This window comes from Oryctolagus cuniculus, chromosome X (genome assembly GCF_051225735.1).
Source record: "Oryctolagus cuniculus isolate XC-2025 breed Fujian yellow rabbit chromosome X, ASM5122573v1, whole genome shotgun sequence".
Taxonomy (NCBI): domain Eukaryota; kingdom Metazoa; phylum Chordata; class Mammalia; order Lagomorpha; family Leporidae; genus Oryctolagus; species Oryctolagus cuniculus.
In genome coordinates this window covers 86,850,152-86,856,151 of record NC_142888.1, presented here as the reverse complement: position 1 = coordinate 86,856,151, position 6,000 = coordinate 86,850,152, and the positions used below count along the sequence as shown (strand labels likewise).

The window sequence follows — 6,000 nt, the reverse complement described above, 5'->3', positions numbered from 1 at the left end:
TAAAGCAATTATTTACATAGAGGTAGGACAATGAAAATATTTTTTATAATTTTCTGAATTATTGTAATGTGCACATATTACTTTAACAATAAAATACCAATAAACGTGTATTTTCTAAAACAGAATTTTTTGTGAACTCTGCATGGCATGTTTGGATGTCATCAACATCCTCCTTAGCCGGGCTTCATTAGCCTATTATCAGCTGTTTCTTCGACTCCTCCACGTTGGTATAATTACTGCTGTTGCAGTAGAATAGGGCAGGATGAAAGAGAAAAGGAGTTCTTTAACCTCGATATTTGAGCTTATGTAGGCCTTCCATGCATGGGAACATGATTTTTCTCTGTTATGAATTGAACAGGACTTGGATCCTTAACCTCATGCAGACATTAAAACCTCAAAGTCTTAGGTTAACAGTTAACGGATTAGTGCTAACAGTTGATGGAGATCTGATCTAATTACCGCTGCTAGGAGGCGGTGCTGGTGGGAGGTCTTTAGGTTATTAGGGGCTTGTTCTTGGAAGGTAGTTCTCATGAGAGGGCTGGTTATTTAAGCAGAGTTCACCCTAGCTTCTCCCTCTGCTTCCTGGCTCACCATGTGACCATCCCTCCCTGCTGCACTCTGCCATTGCCAGTCTCCTTTTAGTGTCGGATTCGTGGAGCTGCCGCATTTTGAACTGCAAACCTCCAAACCGTAAGTCAGAATAAACCTTCTCCTTCGCAAGAAGCTGCTCCCAGGTGTTTTAGTTGAAGTAATGAAAAGTTGACTAATACACCTGTGCTTTGATGAAAGCATAACTGTTTGGATTATGATTTTACCACATTCAGTTATTTTAAGTAAATGTTGTCCCCAAATCGGAAGACAGAAATAGCACGTTTGTTCCTCTCAGGCTTAGGACTGATCAGATTCCTGAAAACTGCTCTTAAACTTGGTTTTCCTATGAACCATATTAGCCACTAAGTGGAGCTATAGGTTCAGGTATGAGAAATGTGTAGCACAAGTTCCGTTATTTAATGAAAATAAGTTCGATGAGGCAGGCTTGTTTTACTCCCAACATTGTATTCTCTATTCAAATGAGTACTCAGAGTCTGAGATATCAATGGGCTGAGTGCGATTATTTAGAAGATCTAGAAGTGGGATATATGGGTGAAATACGGTTTCATTATTCCACTTCATTGAACAGCTGCAGAACTACAAATTTTACAAAAATTGCAGTACTGTGGAATGTTGTGTTTTTGTTTAAAATTCCATCTTCCATCATTTCATTTCCTATTCCTTAATGCTTCTGTAAATTTTGTGTACTTACAAAATTTTATATACTGGGGGACTGAAAAGGAAAAATGGCTGAAGTTTACATCATACTTAATACATTTTTGGTAAATAGTTCACATTTATAATTGACAATTCTATTTAAATTTTCAATATCTTATTGCCTATAGTAGTGATTGTAATAGTGGTCAATTCTGCTCCCATCCCCCTATCCCAGGCTCATTTGGCAATGTCTGGAAGCAATTTTTGTTATCACAACTGGATTTATGGTGGTTCTAAAACTGGCATCTAGTTGGTAGGGTCCTGGAATGTTTAGGAGTGGAATACTTGAATCTTGATACCACAAGATAAAGAGATGAAGTATAAAAAAGTGGAAGGGGTGAGAGAAAGGGAGGGGGAGAGAGAGAGAGAGAAGAAAGGAAAAAGAAAAGACAAAAAGAAAGAGAAAGGAAAAAAGAAAAAAAATGAATAAATTATTTAGGACCACTTGAGTTAAAACTAGGCTGTCCAAACTTTAGGGCCCTTACAAAAATTCTTGGAAGAATCGTACACAATGCTGTGAGAATTTTGAATCTGCTCTTCAAGCATCTTATATATGGATATATCGGTGAGTTTTTATGTCAATAATCATGTATATATTGAAATAATAAAATAATAATAGATTATTCTATTTATTGAACTTATTGTATGTCAAATATTGTGCTTAAACAGTTTACACATGTTACTGAAAATAAAATTACAGTAACCAAACTATTTGGTGTTACTGTTTCTGCTTGACAGATGGGAAACTGAAACTTGGTGTGATGAAATAACTTAGGATAACTTACTCAAGGTCTCAGAGCTGTAACAGGAAGACTTCGAGTTTAAATCTGAGGTATGCTGACTCAAATCCAATTTTTCCTATTTTTAAAGGCAACCTTGTTTTTCAGAAAGGTTTTATGTTCATAGCTAAATTGAGATGAATAGTCTGTTTTAACCACTAATTTTTTATATTGTCTTTTTTATACATGCTACGAACACACACACTGTGTGTGTGTGTGTGTGTATTTGTGTGTGTGAAAGAGACAGAGAGAAACAGATGCTATATAATGCACACATGTGTGTAAACCTAGGAAGTAGCTTGAATAAGAAGGGTTGTGACAGAGACTGCTCCATTCTTCTTAAGTCTGATGATGGCTGTCTTAATCTGGGCTGCTATAACAAAATAATACAGACTGGATAATTAATAAATAGTACAAGTTTATTTCTCATGCTTCTGGAGGCTGGAACATCCAAAATCAAGGCACCAGTAATTCATTGTCTGGTGAGTGTTGCTCTCTGCTTCCAAGGTGGCACCTTGTTGCTGTGTCCTGCAAAGGGGACAAACACTGTATCCTCCCATGGCAGAAGAGATGGAAGGACACAAGGGCCTGGCTAATTCTCTCTAGCACTTTTTTTTTATTTGACAGAGTTATAGACAGAGAGAGAGAGAGAGACAGAGAGAAAGGTCTTCCTTCCGTTGGTTCACCCCCCAAATGGCCACCATGACTGGCGCTACGCTGATGCGAAGCCAGGAGTCAGGTGCCTCCTCCTGGTCTCCATGTCGGTGCAGGGCCCAAGCACTTGGGCCATCCTCTACTGCACTCCCGGGACACAGCAGAGAGCTGGCCTGGAAGAGGAGCAATCGGGACTAGAACCTGGTGCCCATATGGGATGCTGGTGCCGCAGGCGGAGGATTAACCAAGTGAGCCACGGTGCTGGCCCCATCTCTCCAGCACTTTTACAAGATACTAATCCGAGCCATTAGAGCAGAACCCTTATGGCCTTATTAACTCCTAAGTCATCACCTCTTAACACTTTTGCATTAGGGAGTGCATTTCAAAATGAATTTTTGGAGGGGACACAGATATTCATGCCATAGCATGTGCCCTTAGACTCTATCAGCCAACTAACAGTAGTTTAGCTAGAAACATTGCTGTCTGGAATATGTAATAGATTTTTGAATATCCCTATTTGTGGTCTATGATCAAGTTCTGGTCAATGAGTTTAAAGCTAAAGGGTCATATGACACTTTCTAGGACCAGTCCTTAAAAAATGTTGGAGTTAGCATTGAGTTTTTTTCTTCACTCTTTCCTCTGGTCTGCTGCTGGGAGAGCAATTGATGCTTCAGATCTGAGGATGAGGGTCATATTTAATTAGCATGGTGGAGAAGGACCAGATTTCATTGAACAGAGATACCATTTCATCCTGAAATTGCAAAGCCCCAGATTTTTACGTGATTGGCAAATGCATTTCTAAATTATTTAACAAATTCAGCTGTGAATTTTAAGTCACTCACAGAAGATCCCAATCCTAACTATCAAAAGAACAAAATATTTTCACATGGAAAACTAACGTCTAAGAATTCTGTTAGGCCTCAGATCCTATTGATTATACCAGAACACTGCTTTCCCAGACAGTGTCACCCAATATACAAGTCTGTGGTGACCTTTCCCCAACAATATCTCCCTAGATATAGCTAAATTGATACTCAGGGATTCATCTTTCTTTGGTGCTGCCAGAATGCAATCTTCCTAAAATAAAAGCATCCTGACTCTATGAAATAAAATCTGCTTTCGCTTTGTCACACAAGCATCTCTCTGGACATATCTGACAGACAGGTGAAGGAAACTGAATCTATGTTAGATAGAACTCATCAGGACTATTATAGACAGAAGGCCTTTATTAGATGCAATTAATCTGTTAGAAAAGAAGCTGTCTGTACACAAAAGATGTACATGCTATGCATAGATGTGCATCTGCCAAGTTGTATGAGGAAGACGTGACAAAACCGTGGCAGCATATATTATCTAGCAATGTTAATACAACCAGGCAACAGAGGAAGATTAGAAAGTGCTATGTATTGATAAAGCCCTTGACATTGAAAATATGAAAGCACACTCCATCTAAGATGCTCGAAAACACCCTGATGCCACTCCCACAAAGCACTTCTCTGTTTTAGGAGATAGAACAACTATGGCTGTAAAACTGGTCTCTGTGTTACATCAAAAGAATGTCTAATATATACACTTGGCCTTTGTAAACCAGTGCACAAATGTCACAAAATGAATTTTCTACTAGTTTCAAGAAGTTTGAGCTTAAGAGATGACTAAAATGAAGAAAGTTACATAAGAGGAGCAGAGATTTCTTTTTCAGAGGCACACTGTGAAAGAAAACTATGAGTTGTGGTCTGTAATTTGGAGGTTCCCTAAGTGACCAGGGGACATTTGCAGATAGGAGATCCATGAAGGTGGGCATGGGACAAGTGTTCCCTATACGGTCACAACTTTATATAGCGTCTGTGGGTAGGGAGTGTCAATCGGCAATGACAATCACTGAGTATGCAGTGGCAGTGAATCAGTGATGATGAAAATGGATGAATTTAGGGGATATCTTATGTCTAAGTAAGAACAGCCTTGAATGCAGTGCAGGTGGGGTGTGAATCAGATGTAGGTATGTTTTGCAGTATCTAATACGTGTATTTGGAAGACTCATCAATAGACAATGATAACATAGCAGTGAGCAAAAGAGAAAATCCCTTTGTCCTCATGGAGCTTACTTCATAGCAGGGAGAGACATTGAATTAATAAGATGAATAAGTTATGTCACATTTTCGAATATTATCACTCAGGCTGACATTGTGACACAGTGGGTTAAGACACCACTTATGAAGTTAGCTTTCCATATTGGAGCACAGGCTTGAGTCCTGGCTGCCCTCCTTCCAATCCAGCTCCCTGCTAGTGAGCCCAGGAAAGCACGGGAGGATTGTTTAAGTGCTTAAGCACTTGTCTCCCCACTGTGGGAGGCCCAGATGAAGTTCTAAGTGCCTGGATTCAGCTTAGCCCAGCCACTTGGGGAATGAACCAAGAAATGGAAGATCTCTTTCTGTCTATCTCTTTCTCCCTCTCTCTTGCTCTGTAACTGCATTTCACATAAATACATCTTTACAAATATTTTGGAATATGGAGTTTTACAGAAAAAGATTAAGCATGCTACAGGAGAGGAAGAGTGGAATAGATGGTTGCAATTTTAAATAGGATGGTCATGGTAAATATCACTGAAGTGATATTTCAGAAAAGATTTGAAAAGTGTGAGGAAGAAATCTGTGTCTATTTGAGCAAAGAGCATCACATAGAGAAGAAATTGCAAGCACAAAGGCTCTGATGTGGGGACACACCTGGTCCATCCAAGGAGCAAGGAGGTCACAGGAGCTTTAAGTGAATGAGGCAATGAGTGGTAGAAAAAAATCTGACAACTAAGGTTCTGTAGACCACTTGAAGGACTTTGGTTTTTTATATAAGTGAGATGGATATCATAGAGGGTCTTATGCTGGAAAAAAATAATGTAGCCATTAAAAGGCTACTCTGGTTTTCTGGTTTTTTGAGAATAGATTATAGGAGAGGAAGAGTTAACCCAGTCAAAAAAGCTATAACAATGAACTAGTTGAGAGATGATGGTGGCTTGGGCCATTGAAAGGTGTGAAAAGATTGAGGTATATAGGAAAGCAATTGCAGATATGTAGAAAAGTAATATTCATATATTAACTTTGAAATTTGTGACTTTGCTAAGCTTATTTTTGCTCCAGGAATTTTTGTCAATTCTGTGGAATTTTCTAGATAAACAACAATAACATTTGTGAACAAGGAATATTTCATTTTCTTCTTCCCAATCTGTATATCTCTACTGTCTTTCCTTTCTTTAATATCACTCACTAGG

General features: G+C 38.8%; 1 long non-coding RNA gene across 8 annotated transcripts in view; it reads left to right on the top strand.

Annotated features, from left to right (window-relative positions):
• The first annotated feature begins 448 nt into the window (after positions 1 to 448).
• Positions 449 to 6,000, top strand: part of LOC149119694 (uncharacterized) — a 91,694-nt gene continuing 86,142 nt past the window's right edge. For 5 of the 8 annotated variants that reach the window (XR_016227934.1, XR_016227936.1, XR_016227937.1 and 2 more), the window contains exons 1-2: positions 449 to 690; positions 2,047 to 2,140. This is a non-coding gene — a long non-coding RNA (uncharacterized LOC149119694). The remainder of the gene's footprint in view (positions 691 to 2,046; positions 2,141 to 6,000) is intronic. The other 3 variants (XR_016227933.1, XR_016227932.1, XR_016227931.1) reach the window with 2 other exon arrangements.